At 43.0% G+C, this 12,572-nt stretch overlaps 1 long non-coding RNA gene across 1 annotated transcript in view; it reads left to right on the forward strand.

Annotated features, from left to right (window-relative positions):
- Positions 1 to 1,126: 1,126 nt before the first annotated feature.
- Positions 1,127 to 12,572, forward strand: part of LOC146862296 (uncharacterized) — a 69,014-nt gene continuing 57,568 nt past the window's right edge. The window contains exons 1-2 of the long non-coding RNA XR_014978415.1: positions 1,127 to 1,315; positions 9,743 to 9,900. This is a non-coding gene — a long non-coding RNA (uncharacterized LOC146862296). The remainder of the gene's footprint in view (positions 1,316 to 9,742; positions 9,901 to 12,572) is intronic.

Consider the following 12,572-nt stretch of genomic DNA (forward strand, 5'->3'; position numbering starts at 1 on the left):
TAAGTGAAGTGTTGAAACAACTTTGTGTTTTGAATCCCGAACTCTGTTCAACATCCCCTGATTAGTTCACTTACCCTCCCTGTTCCTAAAAAAAAATTGCAACATCCGGCTCTCAAGAGTAAAAATATCTTGTTCTCAAATAAAACGCGCTCTGATTTCTTTTGGCCAGGTGTGCGCTATATAAAACTCCACTTAAATGTTTTACTTTCAACACAAATTAAAATGCGTTCTCTGTCTCACCTGCTTCTACAATAGTTGGCCTAAACAAAAAATAAATAAAGGCTTCTAAAGATGGTGTGCACATCTGCAGAGAGGTTGTAAGTATAAGGGAACAGGTTGTCTTTGCAAATGTTTATTGGCCGCCAAGTTAATTCTTGCACTGTGCACCTGGTGCAGTCCCTTTTCTGTTTCTTTTATCTACTTGCATTGTATCACCCTTCTGCGACGTTACCGCCCTTTTATTTCTGGTACTTTTCAGAAGTTTTAAGGTCTTCTTAGAGTTTCTCGTTGCTCAAATAAGGGTAATTTGTGGTATTTCCCCTGTCTTCATTGCTTGATTTTGCTTGTGCAAAAGTGTCACTCATAATTGTTGAATTTCACTCATAATCACACTAAAATTATGAAAATGTCACACATAGCAATGTAAAACCTTAGCAGCTATGACAGTGACATGGATAAGACTGTGTTAGCTTAATAATTGGTTAAGTGAATTTGACATTACTACTGTAAATGGTTTGAGCTTTAAAAGTTGTTTCTGCGTATTTCAGACAATTTAATTTAAATATTTTACATTCATATTTTTACTTTCATGCTGCAATACGTTATTAATTGAACTACATATAAATCTGTTTGCTTAACAACGGATAATAAATGTTTCTCCTCGATGTGTTAGTTCACTTTTGTAACCTATTTTCATCATTATGTGGAACTCCAGTTCTTTCAGGCTTTCGTCTTTCTTCTTTTGGTCTTCTGTTGATGGGCGTTGGGCTTGCTCTGTTGAGCAGAGTTGAGTTGGGCTCTTTTTGGGCTCTTTTTGGGCTCCATTTTGTCTGACTTCGGCTGCAGAGTTTACTTTGTTCTGCTGCACCTGCGCAGTGTTTTCAAATGAAAATGAAGAGCGGTAAACTTGGTGGAGGGAGAGCATGAAACTTGAGAACATTTCTATGCTGTGTCCATCACCAGAAATGCTAAGGTTCGGGATTGGCAGGGAAGTAACTTCAGTGAGATTGTCCAGATTGGCTGGGGAGCCTGTGCCTTAAGAGGCTGAGACGGGAGTGAAGCACAGCGGCGGCCATTGACATCGGGTTAGCGAGAGGTAATTTTTTAAATATCATTTTGCCCTCAAAGCCCACGCCTCCTCACTCTGACACCCTCCCACTTTTGCTGTGCAGCGCGGCCGCCATTGTGTGCCTACTATGATAAGCCCAGGAGAGCTGGAGACGGAGACAGTAACCCTTTACATGCAGTCTCAATAGGCGTCCAAAGGTGTCTCTGAGACAAGTACACATTTAAAGTGGTAACCGAAAGTGAGGCTTCGAGCATGGACTTTAAGATTGCGGCTATAAGGGGATAACAATTGCCAACAGCCGCCATTTCCAAGGTGCCTTAAGAGCATCACATGCACGTCAACTAGGGCCGCCCACGTTTACTAGGTCACAGATGATGTCCTGGAGCATTAGTGCAGAACTCACCAGACCGGTTACGTCTCAGGTGAGTAATACCTCCTCTGTGCACCATGCACTGACAACACGAGCAACACGTTTATTCATGACGCCACAAACAATCCAGAAACCTGGAAACACAAACACTTCCGGGAGAGAGCCCGGCGTCAAGTAAATGGAATCTATTCCGAGCAAATGGAGGTGAATGCTCCGGTGTCACAAGTATCTGTTTTCTGTTCTGTGGTCTTTTATGCTCTCTTTAGAAGCTTTGCTGATGAGCTGGACAGTCAGGGAGGATTTTGCGGTTGATAAGCAAAATGTTCACTGAGTTCATATCCAAAATTCATGGGAATACCAACGAATTGGCTTTAGAATTGTGAAAAGATTATGCAAAAGTTTCACTGACTCATACCAACCGAACAGTGTAGACTACATCAGTGTAAAATATTCCCACACATAAAACACGTACAGCACATGCAGGAGTGAAATCTTAACACAGTCACACACATGCATTAGGACAGCAGCAGAGCTAGCTTTGCTGAAATACACTGCACAGGCACCAGCAGGACGCGTGGGCCAGGAACATGGCAGCAGCAGCGCAAGCTACCCTTGTCTGTGTCTTGGCGCCTTCTTATCAGATGACCTGAAAATATTTAAACACGACTTCTGCACCCAGCTCTAGAGCCTTGACTGGAGTACTGCTACTACTTGAACAGGCCCTATTTTGAGTGCTGCCTCAAGCGCTTCAGGCTCTTATGACATGTTGTGTCTAGCGATGGAAGATTTAATTCGGAATCTTTTCCAATTCTAGTGCCCACATATGGGGTACATTCTAGCGTTCTAGAGGCCACGTCTGCACAGTCATTGTCTCAACACCCCCCCGTGCCCCTCTCCCCATCTTATCCTGTTTGGAAGGCCGCGCACCTGAAGGTTCGCAAGAAAAGATTTCTGTATCTAGATGAGTGAGGTGCACATGTAGATCAGTAAATGGGTAACTGATGAGCGGGGTGGATGTAAAAGAATGGATGAGAGAAGAAACAAGCAAAGGAATATGAATGCGTGGAAAGACAACTGGATGGACAGAGAAAAGGGTTACAAAGGAGAGGATGAATGGATAGATGAATAAGTGAGTGGCTGAACGGGCAGAGGGCGAGCGGGTGAAGTGACCTGGATGGGCCGAGATATGAAGAAGTGAGCAGGTGGAAAGGAGAGTATGATGATAAGTAGGTGAAGGAGAGAGTGGACTGATAAATGTGTGCATGACAAAGCTGGTTAGTAAGAACTCAGAAAAGTGGGTGGATGACTGACGTGTTCATGACAGTGTTTGAGTGAGTGAATGTGGATGGACGGATGGGTGGAGAGGTGGGTGAGTAGGTAGCTGCATGAGACTGAACTCATCACTTAAATGACTGAGTATGGATGAGTTGGAGGACAGATGGGTAGGTAACATGCAAGAAAGTGGATGAGTAGTTGGGTGAATGTATGAGGGGATGGACTGGAATTGGTGCAGAAATCACCTAATATCTCAACATAAGCGATTAAGGTGTAAAAACCCCTTGTTCTGGAAACAATAGATTCAGGTCCACACCTGATTATTTTCAATCAGGAGGAACATTAACGTTGTGACCTCAAGATACTCTGCAATAACATAGCAATCTTTCTTCATCAAAATAATTACTACCAGTATACACAACAACTTGGCGGCTGCTAAACTGGATGCTGGTTTTCATACGAATTCTTTCAACTTCTACACTTCAGGGTTATCAATTTAATGACAAAACCACTGGTGAATGATGAATCAAGATTTTAGTAAAACATTAAACCCACCAGCTGCTATCACCAACGAAGGATTTCATTGAATGTAGCCTTCGTCAGAAGGGCAAGTGTTTGCCAAACATTTCCACTGGGTTGTGAGGTGAAAAACTTGGATGTACAGAAGCAGATGGAAGACATTTTTTAACGAATGCTATAGATTTCATTGAAGAAATAGAGATTGGTGCCATTACATTTGTTATGCGACTAGTGCAGTTTGGAACATTGATGGAGGAATCAAACAGAACTGAACCATATATATAAAAGATCCTCGGGGAGCAGGTTATTGAAGCAGAGGTACTTTTGGTGTGAATGAAGGGCTGCTAGCATGTAGAGAATGTTTGTTTCCAACTTAATCCCACAACTTAATTATTTGTTCAACCTTCGTCATTGTAGTACGAGGCACGGGACAGCGCTGTCCCCTCAGGACACTACAAGGTGTTCCCGTGGGACAGTCCCTCCCTGGGGCTCACCGCAGATTTCTGCCTCTGGCTGCAGCTTCATCCTTCTCGTTCCTCCCCATGATGGGCACCTTGGCCAAGAGCTCCAATATGCACTTGTCATGTCCTTAGCAGGATTTACTCCTGTCCCTCCCAGCATGGGTACGCGCCTTCTCACCACACTCCCTGAGCACAAGTCATTACCTTCTAGCCCTCTGATATATTCTTTTTCACACCCGTCTAGGGATCCTCACCTTTCATACAACTCCGGCCTTCCCCATGTGAAGAAGTAAAACCTTCTAAGGTGTTCACTGATACACCTGGTCCTTTAAACCAACAAAGAAGAGATTTGCACGGAAGCTGTAATATCAAGTAAACATATTTAATAACCTCACATGAGGGAGACTGCGTCATACAGTACCCTCAGGCCACTGTAGGATTCAGTCTAAGGAGTACAGGGACCAGGGGCCTTATATATGCATAGGTTACATAGTTAGCATAAAACCAAGGGGAGGTCCTGGCACATACAAGCATGCTTATTGACTAATATGGCTATACAAAATTTGCTTGCTCAACAAAGTGGGAGGGGAGACTAAACTGCTTACATCAGTAGGAATAGCCTGACAGTTCTATACTAGGAGCAGGTGCATTCTACCAGCTAGGCCTTTCTGAGCATGTGCAAGACTCTGGAAGAGGGACAAATCACATGGCTAACTAAAATGGCTGCCAGGAACAAAATGGCTTTTAGCTCATGCTAACAGCAATTCCTGCCATCTTTAACAGACGGTCCTTTTAGCATGAGCTAAAGACATTCCTATGATCTAGAAGGAACATAGAAAATATTTTGCACATTTATTCTCATAAATTCATCAATATCCTAATCCATTGCTAGGTGGGCATTTCTCATTCTAAATATTGTTAAGCGGGCATAATTAAGGTATAGACAGAAGCACAAAGGGAACAGAGCATTGGGTCATACAGATAGCAAGAGAGAGTAATGACTATTATTAACTATAGAACCATCAATATTTTTCGACCCTAAGCAGAATGCAAATCCTAGAACCATCTAGTCCAATTCTATGTAAAAAACATTTTCAATAGACTTTTCCAGTGTTCCTTTTATGAGGGCTAGAGTATCAATCATTATAGTCAAGGAAAGGGCAAAGTAACATTTGTCAACTGCTCAGATGAACTTTTCTTTTGCAGAATAAACATTATTCCTAATGCAAATATTAAAGCAGTCAGACATATTATTACAAAAATAATCCTGGCTCCAGGGGACCAGGAGGACCACACAGGGCCATGAGAATTAGGACGAGGAGCCGCAAAGGGCTGCTCCTCCTCAAAAATGGGACGACTAAAGGGATACATTACTAACAAAAAGAAGTCCTTGGGAAATTGAAGCCGCTGTACAAAAAACCAGAGGGGAGTCTTCTCCCTGTGTCCGCTTGAGCCTCACAGGCAGGCTCTTGTTGTTCCCACGGTGGAGCTGCACAACTCGCAACTCAGGAATCACGGCCCAGTTTCAAGGGAAAAGTTTCTTCTTTCAAGATAGGGCAATCACCTTCTGGGGCAAATGCCCTCAGCGATCCGGTCCAGTATCTCAGGCAGTGCACCAGTTTTCTTCACTTCAGTCTAACAGGTACCAGAGACACAGCACCTGTACCCTGAACTCAAGTACTTTCCTAACTCCTGTATTGCTCCTCTGGCACACTGCTCTTTCGTTGGGGCCACAGATTGTATCCAGTGTGCCCAGGCACTCTTGATCAACAAACAATGGTGCAGACTTTACAGCCAGGATTCAGGGGCGTAATGCTGAAGTACCTGAAGGAACCCTTGTTTCAAAGGGGATCACCTCAAGCAAAAGCATCCTTGCTGTTCTGGTCAGTCTGTGACTCTCAGCTGGGCATCAAAAACTGGATCCACGACTTCCCCTTTCTGATTTGTGACTCCGTCTTTCGCCCAAGACAGTGGCAGGGGTACACACTTCACATCCAAGTGCTTCCGGCCTTCTACCTTCACTGAGGTTCTAGTTGTCAGCAACTCCTGTGCTGCTTGCTTTTACCTTGGCTTCAAGCTGGACTGGTGCAGACTGGATCTGATGTCCGAGCCCCTCTGGCAATGGTTGTAAGGCAGCAAATATCTATTGGTGGACAGAACAAAAGGTCTTTAGACAAGGCATACAAATAATCTATCAACAGAGAGGATAGTCTCAGAATACTTCCTAGTCTTGGGGCGCCCCATGTATTAGCAAGGCACCCAAGAACCACTTCATCTATCTGAGAGTAAAAACCCTGGACCTATTACACTATTTGAAGCAGCTAAGGAAGTCTGTGTTCATTTACTAAATTCTGAGGAAAAAGAGAAAAACAATACAGATATACTCTAAATCCTTACATTTGTGTATTCCTATATTATTAATCTGAAGAACCTCAAGAAAAAAAAAAAGGAAATGTTGTACACTTTTGCTCATAAACCTTGCATTACTTGTGCAGGACTGCAGACACTTCTAAAATGATTTTTCTTTCATAAAGACACCTATATTGTATGCTTAGGACCATGCTCTCATGTTATAGGTGCAACAGAAAAATCTAAAACTTCTAATTGAACAGGGATTCTTATTACATAAAGAACTAAAAAAAACTTCAACATAGTGGGTACATACATTTCTCCAGCAGAACATGTTGTGATAAACAAACTCCTATAAAACAATATTTTCCTTCAAAAATGTTTGCTGAGGATCACATAGGCGTCTTCCCTGACATTTTAAACCGTATGCATTCTACTTTTCACGATGTAGACTATGCAACATCAGTTCTAATAAGGGCTGTCAGCTTATTTACACAGACTAGCTAATAAAAGACTTGCAATGCCCTTGCAAAACTGTATGTAGCATGAGAATAACATATAGTTCCCCTTAAAGGTCAAAAGGGAGAACAGCAATCTAGACTACTCACCCTTTCATAATTTCATCAGACAGGAGGGGCAGTAACATAGCATATTTATTTATTCATTTTTATTAATGCTAACAATTTTTAAAACAGTATTACTGAATAGTCAATTAAATGCCTCATGGCTGTTTCCTAGACAGCTTAGACAGGCTCAAAAGAGAGTGAGAAAAAGAGAGAGGAAACATAAATTTGCCCACCCTCAATTTGCAGAGAAACTAACCTCCTTCCCCCATTTCGACAGTAGGAAAACCTGAAACAGGTTTACCTTCTGTCGACTCTATCTACCCCTATTGGTTGCAGCTGGGCACAAACAAACTTGTAGGATATAAATAGCATATTGAGCTAGCTAGAAAACATTAATAACCAACCACCAATTCCTTTAGCAATTGTACTAGTGTAACATGAGGGCGCATGAATTCAAACTAAATCCCATTGCCTCCTTATCTCAGCCCTTGCACAGTAATCTTTAAACTAAAAGCATTAGTGCTATATACATGGCAGACCTATTCTCTAATCAGGGCCCACATATACCACTATATTTCCTTCCTTTTGCCAAAAATAGTAAGCAAAACTTCTCTTTCTCTCCCAGCGCTATCATCTCATCTTTCAAAAATGTTCAGAGGTCAAGTGTCAAAGCAAACCTTGCCTTTAGCCCTGCTAGGCTGCTAAATGCAGAACTCGACCTTTAACCCTTACCAGCTGTCCTATTTTTGTTCAAGGCTTTCCATGCGTCTTTCCAATTCAAAGAAATGGAGACTCACAGCTGAAAAGCAGTTGTATTCCCTTCCTGTTTGCCAGTAATTTAGAGGTAGGATAATAACTTCTGCTGTTTTTTTATACTTTTTTTCATTTGTGTGCAGTGTGTGGTGTGCTTTTATAGCAGTATAGAGGTCAGCTGCTTGTTCTATACTTGCATGTATGTATTTACTGAAGCCAAAGATCAATTTGAAAACTGCCCTGAGTGGCAGAACTGCTTTTAAACAGTACATTTTGCCCAATTTTGACTTTGGTGTTAGGGGCACTTAAAAATGAATAACCTACAATATTTTGACATATTAGTCATCCCCAGATTGTCCCCTAGATATCCCAGGAATGGGGGATTAGAAATGTATAAGGTAGGGGGGCGTGGCTTGGCGCCCGAAGGAGATGGCGGCGTTCGGCTAGGAGCTCCGTTCACACCAGGGTCTACTGGCGGTTCGCGCCTCAGTTTCCACCAGCGAAGGGCAGTCTTCTCTGTCAGAACATGCCAGGATCACTTTCAATCCTTTTTTGGCGCTGAGGTACACTTATTTTGGGTCTTACAGCCCATTTCATTTTCGGTCGCGGCTCGTCATCGGCCGCGGCCGCCATCTTGTTTATTCTCGCCCGTGATCGCCTCAGCAGCGCGTTTCTTCGCGCATGGATCCCCCGGACGCCTCATGCTTACACTACTGGCCCCAGCATCTCCTGAACCACAGATGTGGATAATCAGCACTCTAAGGTGACCTTTTTCTCCTCAACTATGATTATTTCCGCTGCCTTTTTCAGCTGACTGGAATTTTCAACTTTCCTCATATACGGCGGCCATCTTTATGACTCCAGTCTCCAACATTTTTTGACTCTAATTCTGTGGCCTGGCATTTTCCTTCCTTTATTAATTTGCTCCCTGGTCCTTTTTCAGTTGGGCAATAAGATATTTTTTCTTCTTTCTGACCTCACGCTCTATTGGCGTGCTGATGGCGCATTGCTCTAGTCAAGTTCAAAAACGTAGTTATATTAAGAACTCCAAATTATTCACGGCACTGGCCCATTTGGAAGCTTCTCAGTCTCTACCTTCAACTGAGATGACATCGACTGCGGACATCTCCTCACAGCCTTCGGCAAAAGTGAACTCTAAGAGGTTAAAGAAAGACCCGCCTTCGCCTCCTAAGTCCTCCTCGCCCATCTCTATGGAGTTAATCCTCGAAGAGATACGGTCCCTGCGCCCTTACATGGAGGAGACAAATGCTAAGTTGCAGATTCTCACTGACAATTGGGCTTCGATGGACGAAAGAGTGTCGTCGGTGGAGCGTGACGTCTCCTCTCTTCAGGAATCCGCGTCCAAGGTCTCCCACATGCACACGCAGATTTCCTCTCTTCAGAAGCAGGTGGAGGACCTTGAAAACCGCAACAGACGCAACAATCTCCGTCTTTACGGCTTGGTGGAGGGTTGTGAGGGAAATGATCCCATCAGTTTTTTCAAGTCCTTTCTCCCGAAGCTTCTTCACCTACCTGAAGACGCCTCACTGAACATCCAACGTGCCCACAGGCTTGGTCGAGCATCCTCCTCTCCTTCCATGTCAACGAAGCCTAGAGGTGTAATAATGTATTTTTTAGAGTACACAGACTTGTTGAAAGTCCTCTTAGCCGCCAAAGCCTCCCCTCGCCTCACATGGTCAGGCTCCACTTTGTTATTTGCGCAAGATTATGCCAGGACCACTGCAAATCGTCGCAAGGCCTTCCTAGATATGAGACCTGACCTTCGCTCCATTGGTGCCAGATATGGGCTTTTTCATCCTTGTCTATTTAAGGTCACTCATAATAACAGGACTACGACATATGAGGATCCTGCGCGACTTCGAAGTTTCCTGAACTCCTGCGGTCAACCTGACATGGAGATAGCTGGTCCCTCTTCCCACCCACCATGACTTGTTTTTGTAGTTGAAATTTGATTCCCTAATTTGTTCTGCTTTAATGCTTCATTTTGCAGGTTCTTCAGATTGTGTGACTTCTCGTTAAGATTTTATTTGTAATTTTATCGTCTGATAGTGTTGTTCTGGTTCCTCAGTTGGTCATATGTTTTGTTTTATATCTTCGTTGTATTCGAGTTTCTAACTATGTTCTTTTTCTCCCTTCACAGATCATTGTTTTGCGTTCCGTTGTGTTATCCCTGGTTGGACGTCTCCCTCACCCCGAATGCCCTGCCTCTCCCAGTTGGCCCTACCTCCCTCCCCTCATCTCCACGTGTGTTTTCACTTATTCCCAGTTCCTGATTGTATTCTTCCCATACTACCCCTCGTAAGTACTCTTCATTCCTTATTTATCATGTTTTTCTATGTTCTATATTTTCTCCTTTTACCTTTTCCCTTGTTGTTTTCAGATTTATTGGTGTCATTACCTTTTCCATGGTTCTCCTCCACTTCTCTTTCTTCATTCTTTCTTCCCCCCATTGTATATTGGCTCTCCTGCTTGTATTCATCTCCCTTGACCTATTTTACTCTCCTCTGGCCCTTACTTACCATTATCCCTGAGAATTGCTGTATCTTCTTATCATTCTTTTTATTTTCTTGGCTCTTTTCTATTTACATGACTTCACCGGTTCCTCTCTCATGTTTTCTTCTACCCTTGTTTCACCACGTCATTTCTTACCTCATTCTCTTTTCCTCTTGTGCCCTTGCTCGTTGCGAGGCATTTCCTTGCTGTCCTACTCTCCAATTGGTTCACTTTTTGATTAATCCTTAATGTCAGTTCGAATTGTTTCCTGGTCTGCATTCTCCTATCAAGAGACAAAAAATCCTCTCTCATTTAGCCAAATTAAATGTAGACATTGCCTTTTTACAAGAGACCCATCTGTCTGACGCTGAAGCTGCTAAACTTAAGAGAGGTTGGGTGGGTGCTGTATTTTCGTCTCCGGGTGATGGTAAGAGAAACGGTGTGGTTGTACTAGTTCGCAAATCTCTTGCTCATCTGCCCTTGACTTCTGAATCAGATCCTGAAGGTAGATGGTTGTACGTCAAACTCTCCTCAAAAGGCGTCCCTCTCTCCCTCCTTAATATCTACGCCCCTACTGGTGGTGATCAGATCTTTTGGCGCGCAATGGCCTCACGCATTACTGAATATATTGATGATAATTTTATTTTAGCAGGTGATTGTAACCTACCCTTTGATCCTTTTTTAGACAGAAATTCCAAAGCACCTTTTATCCCTAATAAATCCCATAAGCTTTTTGCTCAAGCGATTTCCCAACATAAACTCATTGATGCTTGGCGTCTCTGCAATCCTACTTCTAAAGAATTCACCTTCTACTCCCCGACTCACCATTCCCAATCGCGTATTGACTATATTTTCCTCTCCCATCATATGTCCCAATCCCTCACCCATGCTGACATAGGCCCCATCTTATTCTCTGACCATGCCCCCGTTTTGATAAACATTGACATTTTACCCAAATCCTCTGGACCAAAGAGATGGCGCTTTAACAATACTTTACTCCTCGATCCCAAATTCTCCGCCTCCTTTGTAGAATTCACCACAGAATTTTTCACCATTAATGACACACCCACTATGCCCAACCACGTTGTCTGGGACGCCTATAAAGCAGCAGCCAGAGGTTTTATTATCAGCTTTGTGGCTACTAAACGCAAGAACGCCCGTAAACGCACCAGTGACCTCCTTTGTACGATTAAAAAGTTGGAGCATTCCTTCTATACATCCCATTCGCAAGAAAGTCTGACTGCTCTCATTGCTGCTAAGATGCAATTTAACAAACAATCCACTGAGGATGCTTCATTGTTTTTGTTGAAGTCCAGTTCAAAATTCTATGGGGGTAAAAATAAGGCGGGGAAGGTTTTAGCCAATTATTTAAAAGTCAAGCAAAACAAACTGAATATTGAATCTGTCTACGATGTCAATTCTGTTTTAAAGCATACAGATGTGGATATTTTAGAGCAATTCTCCCAGTTTTATTCCAAACTTTACTCATCTGAGACGCACCCCACTGCTCACTCTCTTGCTACTTTCTTTGCCACCATCCAACCACCTTCCAATTTCCCTGTTGATTTATCCGCACTTGAATCTCCAATCTCTAGTGATGAACTACTTACAGCACTTCAGTCACTCAAGAAAGATAAGGCCCCTGGCCCTGACGGGTTCACAGTTGAATTTTACCTGCATTTTTCCAAATTGTTGTTGCCCAGACTCCATTCCCTTATTGATTCCTTCATATTAAATGGCTCTTCCTCAGGTACATTTTCAGACGCCCACATCTGTGTTATACCCAAAGAAGGCAAAGACACCCAGCATTGTAAGAATTATAGACCAATTTCTTTGGTCAACATTGATTACAAACTATATGCCAAATCTCTCGCCATTAGATTAGACCCTTATCTTCCCGAATTGCTAGGCCCTGAACAATCTGGCTTCGTTAAAGGTCGCTTCATCACAGACAACACCAGACTTTTATTTAATGTCCTTTCCAAATCCCCACAGTTCCAACATTCACTAGCAGCCATTGCCCTAGACGCAGAAAAAGCGTTCGATAGGGTGGAGTGGACTTTCCTTTTCTCCGCCCTCAAATGGTTTGGATTTGGCCCACATTTCATCTCTTTTATCTCCTTCCTTTATTCCAGCCCTAGAGCGGCGGTTTGCGCCAACGGCCTAGTTTCCTCTTTTTTTAATCTAGGTAGGGGTGTTCGTCAGGGTTGCCCTCTTTCCCCTTTTCTTTTCAATTTGGCCCTGGAACCCTTTCTTTCAAAGCTTCGTCAAAACCCCAACTTACATGGTTTCCAAATCTCCCAAACTAATATTAAACTTGCTGCCTACGCAGACGATATCCTACTATTCATGTCTAACCCCGCAACTTCTATTCCCGCATTCCTAGCTGAGGTCCATGATTACTCTCTGATTTCAGGTTATAAGCTAAACAATGACAAGTGTGAGATTTTACCCCTTACTGAGTTCACTTTTAAACC

The sequence above is a fragment of the Triturus cristatus genome, chromosome 2_2 (genome assembly GCF_964204655.1).
Source record: "Triturus cristatus chromosome 2_2, aTriCri1.1, whole genome shotgun sequence".
NCBI lineage: Eukaryota > Metazoa > Chordata > Amphibia > Caudata > Salamandridae > Triturus > Triturus cristatus.